The sequence below is a fragment of the Muntiacus reevesi genome, chromosome 11 (assembly GCF_963930625.1).
Source record: "Muntiacus reevesi chromosome 11, mMunRee1.1, whole genome shotgun sequence".
Taxonomy (NCBI): domain Eukaryota; kingdom Metazoa; phylum Chordata; class Mammalia; order Artiodactyla; family Cervidae; genus Muntiacus; species Muntiacus reevesi.
This window is the reverse complement of record NC_089259.1, coordinates 30,077,814-30,089,379: the sequence shown is the minus strand read 5'-3', so window position 1 is coordinate 30,089,379 and position 11,566 is coordinate 30,077,814.

Here is an 11,566-nt window from a genome sequence, read left to right as displayed (position 1 = left end):
AAGATTTTATTTGACTTCTGATTTAAGCAAAGTGAAAAATATATAGAGAATAATCAAGTAAATGTGTCCATAGATTTTATCTTTGATATTAAATAATCATTATTTAAAATTTTACTGTGCACTAAATGATATTGTATGTATTTTTAAAATAGTTCCTATCTTTGTATAAGTGTCTATGAAATACTTATGGATAAAATGACATAAAATGGAGATATTGAGGGAAGAATAGAAAATGACAGCCAATGAATACAGGATTTCTTTTTGGGATGATGAAAATGCTATAAAATCAGATTATGGCAATGGTTGCACAATGCTGTAAATATACTAAAAACCATTGACTTGTGCACTAAATAGGCAAACTATAAGACATGTCAATTAGTTCTCAAAAAAGCTGCTTTAAAATGATATAAAGCCTGAGATTTTCTTCAAAGTAATTTGACATGCGGGATTTGAGTGGAAGAATCAAACTGACCCTGCAAGACTAACATCAAGCCTGATAGTTAAGTAAACTCATTATACTCCTTTTAGAAATTTTCTATAATAAAAAGATTTGGGGGAGTGCGGAAAACTTTGAAATCATGGATCAGTGAAGTCATCCTGAATGTGCAGAAGCTAACTATTCTTCCTTAGATGTCATCAGCTACTCTTTACTGTCATGTTACTGACCCACCTGAATGAGATGACCTAGAGCATAACCCTGGGAACTGTTTCCAAGATTCAAACAGGGGAACTGCAAAACGCTGTCGGCAGTATTTTGTGATAGCTGTTTAGGTCTAAGATGATCTAAATAATCATCTTCTTACAGTTCTTGACAACAGATAATGTATTCGCTTGTTAAAGCTGCTGTAACAAAGTACCACAAACCGAATGGCTTAAACAACAGATATTTATTGTCTCACGGTTCTGGAGGCAAGAGATTCGAGACGAAGGTGGGGTAGGTTGCCTTCCGAGAGCTGTATGGGGGAATCTGCCACATAGCAGATGCTCCTAGCTTCTGAGGCTTTAGCGGCAATCTTTGGCATTCCTTGGCTTCTCCTGCACCACCTTGCTCTCTGTCTTCATCTTTCCATCTTCACTTCTTCCTGTGTGTGTCTGTCTCTGTGTTCAGATTTCCCCTTTTTTATGAGGACACCAGTCATCCTGGATGAGAATCCAGCCGAATGACCTCATTGTAACTTGATTACCTCTGTAAAGAACTTACTTCCATATGAGGTCACATTCTGAGATAAGGGGGTTAGAACTCCAAAATATTTTAGGGTCGGGGGAGGGAGGATGCAATTTAATGCACAAGAGAGAGATTTTGAAATCAATTGTTGCTGTTGTTCAGTCCCTCAGTCGTGTCCGACTCTTTGTGACCCCAAGGACTGCAGCACACCAGGCTTTCCTGTCCTTCACATCTTCTGGAACTTGCTCAAACTCATGCCCATTGAGTCAGTGATGCCATCCAGGCATCCCATCCTCTATCGTCCCCTTGTCTTCCTGCCCTCAATCTTTCCCAGCATCAGGGTATTTTCCAATGAGTCTTCTCTTCGCATCAGGTTTCCAAAGTACTGGAGCTTCAGCTTCAGCATCAGTCCGTCCAATGAATATTCAGGGTTGATTTTCTTTAGGATTGATGCTTTGGTCTCCTTTGAAATCAATGCCTAGAAATGAATGCATATGATTCCTCTACAGATCAGTTGTTAACTGCTATGTTAAATAGATTTCAAATTGTATTTTGTTTTGCAAAGAGATATAATCTGGATAACTTGGAAGTTAACACAAAAATGGGAGCAATTAAAAATTATGCTTACATAAAAACCAGATACTAGTGTAAAGCACAGGGAACTATACTCTCTATCCTATAATAGATTGTAATGGAAAAGAACGTGTATACAAGATGTACGTATATATAAAATGTACATATATTAAATGTTTATATATAAAAACTGAATCACTTTGTTGTACAGCAGAAATTAACACATTCTAAATCAACTATGTGTACATACATCCTCAGTTACATCAGTCATATCTGACTCTTTGCAACTCTATGACTGAAGCCCGCAAGGCTCCTCTGTCCATGGGATTCTCCAGGCAAGAATACTAGAGCAGTTTGCCATTTCCTTCTCCAGGGGATCTTCCTGACCCAGGGCTCAAACCTGCATTTCCTGTGGTTCCTGTATTTCAGGCAGAATCTTTTTACCACTGAGCCACAGGGGAAGCCCAAATAAACTATACTTCAATTTTTAAAAATTATGCTTTCAAAGAGTTTAAGGTAAGAAGGATACAAAACTATGTAGTATGACCCGTGTAGGCTAAAATAAATATATAATGAAAATAAAAACAAAATTGAAGGAAAGGGGTAGAGTTTTAGCAAACCAAGAAAGTCTTAACACCCAACTAATTAACATACATTAGACAAATGGAATAGACAGGAGTGGGCCTATGGAAAGCAGATTATGAGAAAGGGAACTTGGATCCATTTACATATTAGGGGAGATCAAAAGTGGCTCTATTGTCACAGTCAAAAGGAGAGGACTTGGAGGAGCCACAACCCTGAAGGGGCAAGGAAAATAAGGGGACTGATTGGTGGGGGAGGACAGGATAGCACCCCAGCCCCTCACCCTAGGGAACCAGAGAAAGAGGACCTCAGGAAGGGTGAAGTCCAGGAGGCCCGGTCAGCGTGCCTATATGCTAAGTTGCTTCAGTCATGTCCGACTCTGCAACCCCATGCGCTGTAGCCCGCCAGGCTCCTCTGTCCGTGGGATTCTCCAGGCACGATACTGGAGTGGGTTGCCATGCCCTCCTCCAGGCTGTTCAGTGTAGGCTGGCCCATAGCCTAGTAGTGGAATTTTCAGATATTATAATAGGACTTGTTTTTCTTTCTTTTTAAAAATTAATTAATTAAATTAATTAATTTTGTTTTGGCTGCCCCACTTGGCTTGCAGGGTTTGTCATGGTCTTAGCGAGGGTTGGGAAAGAATTTCCAGATATGAGGCAGAAAGAGAGAACAGTTTATTAGAGTGGGAGACAGCGAGCTGGCTTGAGGGAGAGCTGACACCTTTTGTGGGCTAGTAGCCAATTTTTCCTGGAGAAGGAAATGGCAGCCCACTGCAGTATTCTTGCCTGGAGAATCTCATGGACAGAGGAGCCTGACGGGTTACAGTCCATGGGGTGGCAAAGAGTCGGACACGACTGAGCTACTAACACACACACACACAGCCAATTTTTATAGCCTCAAGACAGAGAAAATTCCTATTGGAAGGGTGGCATTAGATAATTGGTTAGGATGGTATATGGTGGGTAATAGAGTGGATATTTTACCTAATATGACATCAGGAGACTGGATGGTTTAGATCAGGAGGCTCATGGCAACTGTTGCTATGTAGCTTGGTTAATTCTGGAAATTGTTGTCCTCTGACCTTGGTGTAAGGCTCCAAACTTGTGACCTTGGTATAGGGCTCTACGTGGTTCTTGGCTCCCCAACCAGGGACTGAGCCCCGGCTGTGGCAGTGAACGTGCTGAGTCCTAACTACTGGACCACCAGGGAATTCCCAAAAGGGACTTGCTTTTCTTGTCCACAGGGCTCAGGAGTAACAGAGTTGGCAGCTTCATTGGGTCCTACACTCCCAGACAGAAAAGCAGAAGGTTCTGATAAGAAGAAACTGAGAATCAAAAAGACAATTAACAAGTGCTGGTGAGGATGTAGAGAAATCAGGATGCTCCTACAGTGCTGGTGGGTTGGAAAATGGTGCAGCTGCTTTGGGAAGCAGGCTGGCAGTTTCTTATAAGGTTAAACACAAAATTAATGCTAGTGGTAAAGAACCCACCTGCCAATGCAGGAGACTTAAGAGGCACAGGTTCGATCCCTGTGTCAGGAAGATCCCCTGGAGAAAGAAATGGCAACCCGCTCCAGTATTCTTGCCTGAAGAATCCCATGGACAGTGAGGCCTGGTGAGCTACAGTCCAGAGGGTCTTAAAGAGTTGGATAGGGCTGAAGCAACTTAGCATGGCAGTTCCACTCCTAGGTGCATACCCAAGAGGAATGAAAATGTGTATCCTTACAAACACTTGTGCATGAATGCTCTTGGCAATAAGAACATAGTGAAAAAGTGGAAGCAACCCAAATGCCCATCACCTGATGAGTGGGAAAACAAAATTTTGGTGTATCCATGCAATGAAATATTATTTGGCCAGATAAAAGGAAAGATAGATGCTACACCATGGTGAGCCTTAAAAATAGCACGCTGAGTGAAAGAAAACAGTCACAAAAGACCACAAATGATGTGATTCCATTAACATGAGTTGTCCAGAATAGGCAAATCAGTACAGACTGAAAGTACATTAGTGGTTTCCTAGCACTGGTGCAGTTGGGGGTGGGGGGAGTCATTATAGATAAACAATGACTGCTAACGGGATCTGAGGTTTCTTTTTGTGGGGTGATAACATTTCTTAACTTAGGTGATGGTGATGACTGCACAGCTCTGGGAATATACTGTAACCACTTAATTGTCCATTTTAGTGAGTGACTTGGAAGGTATGGGAATTTTATCTCAGTAAATACATTTTTTTAAACAACAACAACGAAAAAAAAAAAAGGAAGAAAGAAACAGAATTGCATGCGTGCAAGAGCCAGCAGCAGAAGTAACCTTGGGTTTAAAAAAGGAATCATTTGATTCAGGACCCAACCCAAGTAAGGAAACTTCCCCAGGCATCTCACAGATCCTCAGAGGAAGGGGGCTGAACTAGAGCTATCCTGGACTGATTTATATCTCGAGGAGAACAGTAACTAACACACTGCCCTACTGCTATTTTTGCAGAGTTCTGTCCCTCTGTTCCACTCACTTTTTGCTTTGTTTTTATTTCTTTAGTAGTTTCTCGAGGTAAAATATTTAAAGCTATTAAAATGTGTTTGGTAACAAGTTTAGTAACAGTAAAGCTCATGGTGTTTTCTGTTCCTCTGTGGGTCTGGGTGGTGAGAGAGGAGGGCAGATAGGTAATGCTGGAAGAAAAGAAACGCTGTTTTGCGGAGGAATAAAAAGAGTGGCTCCTGCTCAGCACCAAGAAGGTGATGGAGGAGAGAGGGATGCTAATTAGTTCTGGGTTTCTCACTCTTCCTACACAAACCTGTTCACCTGGGGTCTTTGTGTTGCTCCCTGACTACCTGGGGCTCTTTGAGATATATCTTTCTCCACTCTTCTAAACTCCCAGGTGATATCTGTTAGTTTCTATTCCTTCAGACTTCTCTTAGGTGATAATACAGTTCATTAGGTGGTAATTAACCAGTTAATCTGCTAATGTCTTATTAACTACAGCCACTCTCTTTGAATTGCTTACCTCTCAGATAAAACCTTCTTAACCCTCTTTGTCAGCTCCTCCTCCCCTGCCTTCTTCCTCTCCTCAAATGCTGGTGTTCCACTGTGTTAAATCCTTCTGTCTCCATTCTGCCCTCCTGGTTATCTCATCTATTTCCAGCATCGTCTTGACGCCAAAGATTCAGGTTATCTGTAATTAGGTAATATGAGAGACAGCGTATTAAAAAGCAGAGACAGTACTTTGCCAACAAAGGTCCGTCTAGTTAAAGCTTTGTTTTTTCCATTAGTCATGTATGGACGTGAGAGTTGGACCATAACGAAAGCTGAGCACCAAAGAATTGATGCTTTTGAGCTATGGTGTTGGAGAAGACTCCTGAGAGTGCCTTGGACTGCAAGGAGATCCATCAATCAATACTAAAAGAAATCAACTCTGATTATTCATTGGAAGGACTGATGCTGAAACTGAAACTCCAATACTTGGGCCATCTGACTCATTGGGCAAAAACCCTGATGCTGGGAAAGATTGAAGGCAGGAGGAGAAGGGGGTGACAGAGGATGAGATGGTGGGATGGCATCATCGACTCAATGAACATAAGCTTGAGCAAACTCTGGGAGCTGGTGAAGGTCAGGGAAGCCTGGTGTGCTGCATTCCCTAGGGTCGCAGGGTCGGACATGACTGAGCAACAACAATCTATAGTTTATACCTGCCTCACCCATTTTCAAAATAATCAAAATGTGCTGCCAGAGTCACCTGTCACTCTCATAGGAACTTTTCTTAAATCTTCGCATTCAGTTTGTCATCATATCTATTGATAGATTAGGAGCTGGGTTCTAAATATGTTTTCACTATGTTCCCTCCCTCCATTCTACCTTGAGTTGCCGATCATTTTCACAACTGTCTTACCCAGATTGTTATAGTCACCCCAATACCATCATCCCTGTCTCCTTCCTACTAGGATCACAATGGCCTCTCTAAAACTTTGTTTCCATAAAGCCAAGGATGATGATGCCACATTTTGTCCTATAATGTATTACTATTTGGCAGCCTTCATAGAGATGGTGGATTCAGACAGGAGTCATCAGTGGATGCTAAAGCAGGAGGTAGGTATTTGACATGGAATAGAAGAATGTTACAGTCAGAATACCTCCCTACAAAATACCAATCAATTACAGAGTGGTGACTCTCTAGCAGGGAAAACTAGCAGACACCAACTTGACCAGGTGATCAAGGTTAATATCACCTACAGCAACGGATCAACATGGAATGTCTTTTGATGCCTGCACTGAGGAGAACACAGTCATTTCTGTGGTGCTCCTTCCAAGAATGAATCATATAGACACATATAGAGACTAGTCCCTAAACACACTGCTTTGTAGGGTGTTTACAGACATCTTCCTATATAAACAAGGTTACAAAACCTCCAAATCAGGAAACCAGCATTAGTATAAACACTGCCGAGCTTTCACAGATATCTTTCAGATTTTATCTACCACAATGTCTCTTTTCCTTTCTGGTCCAGGGTCCTATTCAGGAATACATGTTACATTTCACTGTTATATTACTTCAGGCTCTTTAGCTGTTTGAACAATTCCTTGGTCTGCTTTGGGGGAAATACAAACCAGGATGTTCAGGGACTAGTCTCTCTCTGTGTGTCTATAAACAGAGCATGAATACAACAGAATAAATGCAAAAAAATATTAACTGGAGAATCTTGGTGAAGAAGATATAGGAATTGTTTTTACTACTCAGAAAATTTTTCTGTGAATTTGGAATTATTTCAAAATAAACAATTTTTTAAAAAGAAATTTCTTGCATTCTATATGTGGTTTTTCTTTCCTCTGACCTGCAACGTGGACAGGACCGTAATTGCATTTTGGTGGTACAGATAAAGACGGCATTGGGACATCACTGGTGAATGAGTGGATAAGAATCTGCCTGCCAATGCAGGGTACATGGGTTCGATCCCTGCTCCAGGAAAATTGCACATGCCACAGAGCGGCTAAACGGGAACACCACAACTACAGAGCCAGTTCTCTGGAGCCCAGGAGCCACAACCACGGAAGCCTCCATACCCTAGAGCCTGTGCTCTGCAACAAGAGAAGCCATCACAAGAAGTCCACGCACTGCAACAAGGCAGCAGCCCCCGCTCACCCCAACGAAAGAAAAGCCTGCGCAGCAACAAAGACTGCCCCACAGTCAAAATAAATAAATCTTTTTTTTTTTTTTAATGGCATCCTAGGGATGTGGAGCCACATATGGAAGGTGTTTAGGATTCAGAAGGGAACCCAGAAAGCCTGGGTGACATATGTAACTCTACAATGCTGAGGAGAGAAATGAATTTTGAGGTACTTAATCCACTGTATCTGGGAGTCTCTTGGTAACAACAGCCTTGCCTGTACCCCGTTTTTATTCCCACCACTCTTCCATATAACCCAGAGTAACAGTCATAGTAAACTAGACCATTATGTTCTACCTGGTGTCCATGACCCATACTTGATGCTGTTTCTGTCCAGAGTGAACCGTCTCCCCTTCTCATCATTTCCCTTGTCACTTCCAGTCTGCCGAACCCTTTCTTTCTATCTAGATTTGCCCTGGACTGCCCACTCTATCCGGAGAAGGCAATGGCACCCCACTCCAGTACTCTTGCCTGGAAAATCCCATGGATGGAGAAGCCTGGAAGGCTGCAGTCCATGGGGTCACTAAGAGTCGGACACGACTGAGCGACTTCACTTTCACGTTTCACTTTCATGCATTGGAGAAGGAAATGGCAACCCACTCCAGTGTTCTTGCCTGGAGAATCCCAGGGATGGGGCAGCCTGGTGGGCTGCCGTCTATGGGGTCCCACAGAGTCGGACATGACTGAAGCGACTTAGCAGCAGCAGCAGCAGCCCCACTCTATCAGCCCCACCTCACCCCAGCTGTGAGTTCCCTTTGTGTGTGCACGCTCAGTCGTATCTGAATCTTTGTGACTCCATGGACCGTAGCCGGCCAGGTTCCTCAGTCCATGGGATTCTCCAGGCAAGAATATTGGAATGGGTTGCCATGCCCTCCTCCAGGTGATCTTCTCGACCCAGGGATGGAACCCACATCTTTTGTATCTCCTGCATTGGCAGGCAGGTTCTTTACCACTAGCGCCACCTGGGAAGCCCATCTGGAAGTATTAGGATTATAGGTAATCTGGAGGTGATTTAAAGTGCACAGGAGGGGGATGCATGTAGGTTATATGCAAATGCCAAGCCATTTTATGTAAGAAAGTTGAGCATCCTTGAAATTTGGTGTCCTCGAGGGTCTTGAAACCAACCCCCAGGGATGTGGAGGGATGATGGTGTGGTGGAACCTGGACCACCACATTCTCCTGGTTCCTCATTGCTACTTCCACACTATTACCTCCATTTTTACCTCTTTTAAAAAGAGCATCCTTTTTCTAGAAAGAATGCCAAAAGATTGGAAATACCAAAAAGATTGGAAAGGGCACACTCATCCACAAATACTTGTAAGTATCAACTAGCAACTACTAACAATCTGATGTTCGTCCATCCAAATTTTTCTCTGTGCATGTATGTTGCTGTTGTTTGGTCACTAAGCTGCGTCTGACTCTTTTGTGACCCCATGGACTGTATGTAGCCTGCCAGACTCCTCAGTCCATGGGATTTCCCAGGCAAGAATACTGGAGTGGGTTGCCATTTTCATCTCTAGCATGTATATATACATAGACTTTAAAAGTTAAAAATTAATATTTTTAGAAAATAGGATCATCTTATGATACTCTTAGAGCTTGTTTTTTTTTAATCAAATGCTATCCATGTTGATCTTTCTACAAAATTATTTTTTATAGTTAGAAATTCCACCACATGGATGAATCATTGTTCATGTAATTAATCAATGTTTTGGGGCATTTTACAGCTATTTTTATTTTAACAAATATTTAGTTATGTTTGCAAATTTGGGGACTTAATTTTTTGAGGTTTTTGAGCTCAACTTACAAATCTTATTTTATTTATAAACCTAATATAGTTTGTTTTAAAATTTAAAACACTTTTTAATTTTTCTTGGTTAATAATTATCTTATAAATTGAAATTATTACTATAATTTATTATTAAATCTCTCAAATATTTAACAGTTTTATCAAATTCTCTTAGACATTTCTAACCATAAGTCACACATTTAGTAAATTTATTCCTTTTTAACACCCCAAATGACTAATAAAATCCAATCAAACTTCCTCAGCATTTAAGGAGTATTTACATGAAAAATAAAGCAAAACTTGTAGATTTTAACAATCAAGTTCCCTTAAATACTTAAACTGTTAATATAAATTTAATTAGTTAAATATTTCTAAGTATGTCACTTAAAGATGTAAACCTGTCAGTCTCTAAAACATATCAAATATCTCAAATCATGAACAAAACATAGAAAATATAACAATGATTACAAAACTTATGACAGTACATATTCAAAAATATTCAAAATTCAAAAATACTCTAATTTGCCTTCGTGGTTTTTTTAACCATCTTAAACCTTATCTGTAGACTTTCCCAGAGTTGTAAGTTTACTTATCAGACTAAGAGAAACTCAAGCTAGCTATCGTAGGTACTTAGGATCACAGGTTACTGACTTGGTGTCAGGAGATGTGAACCTGGGGGTACCTTCCAGAATAATTCACCCAGGCCAGTCTTTATTTGGCTGATCACTTCTTCAAATCATGTTTTTGGTTTGGGAGTTTAAATTAAAATCTAGTACATTATGCATTCCTCTCCATCACCACTACCCTTTTCTAACTGTAACTTCTTACACAACTTTCCATTTCCTGAATCCAGCTCTACCCTCATCCGGTGACTCTGTTCATTCCTTTTCTTTTCTTTTATCTTTTGGCTGTGCCTCACAGCCTACCTTGGCATCTTAGATCCCTGACCAGCGATCAGACCCGCATTTCCTGAACTGGAAGAGTCCTAACCACTGGACCATCAGGGAAGTCCTCTCTTCACTTCTCTGCACCTCTCCATCCAACTGCAGTCATGGTGATGTATCCCTATCTAAACATCTACCTTCGAAGAACATTGACACCATCGCTGCCAACAACTTTGAAATCGACCAGTACTTTTTCATGGTCGTACCTCAACAGCCCTCTACCTTTGAAGTCTTTACATTTCATTACATCAGTCTAATAGCAGCTTCTAATCCTTTCCTGGTCTGCACCTTAATTCAAATCTGATTAGATTTGTGTGATTTGGGGTTAGTCTGGAAAGTGAACTTCAGCCGACTTTTAAAGGAAGGAGGGGGGTAGCCTGGTGGTAAAGAATCCACCTGCCAAGGCAGGAAATGCAAGTTCGATCCTAGAGTCAGGAAGGTTACCCTGGAGAAGGGAATGGCTACCCACTCCAGTATTCTTGTCTGGGAAATCCCATGGACAGAGGAGCCTGGAGGGCTACAGTTCATGGGGTCACAAAGAGTCAAACACAATTGAGCACGCGCGCACACACACATACACACACACACACGCACACATACACACGCACACACAAATTAGCCAGGAGGGAATTCCCTGGCAGTCCAGTGATTAGGACTCAGCGCTTTCACTGCTTGGGCCCGGATTCATCCCGGGTCAAGGAACTAAGATCCCAAAAGTCCTACAGCCAAAAAAAATAATAAATTAGCCAGGAGATAAACCAAAAAACTGCCTGAAATTTCTTCCAGAAAACAGAATTGTTAGTCATAGTTATCAGTTTGTAACAACCAGAATATTTTCAGTTTCATGTGGTTTTACTTATATTAATAACCTAAAGACTGACAGCATTCTCTGCACAGTGGAATTTGAACTCTGAGTCATCAGAGAGTCCCTCTGAAATGTTAAAATTCCTTGATGACACTCTTGTACTTGTATTTTGATCTCTTGTAAAAATGTGGGGATTTAAAATTCTCCACTGGTGATGAAAAGCAATGTGACTAATGAATTAGGAAGTCATTTTAAGAGTTAAAATAGCAAGTAACTTTTAACAACACTTAAACCAATATTACCTTTCTATCAACAAAAATGACTACATCGATTATACATATTTCTGGACCATATAGATCCCACCCCCTTCCACCTGCCCATACATTCCACCTTCTGTGGTGTCAGTGACATAAATCAGAAGTTTACATTTTATTAATAGATTGGAGCGCAGTGTACACTTGATAGACTCCAAAAGACCAATAGTACACACAGGCTATTTCTGGATACTTAACAGAGAGGTGCAGGCTTCCTGGGTGGCGCCGTGGTAAAAATCCACC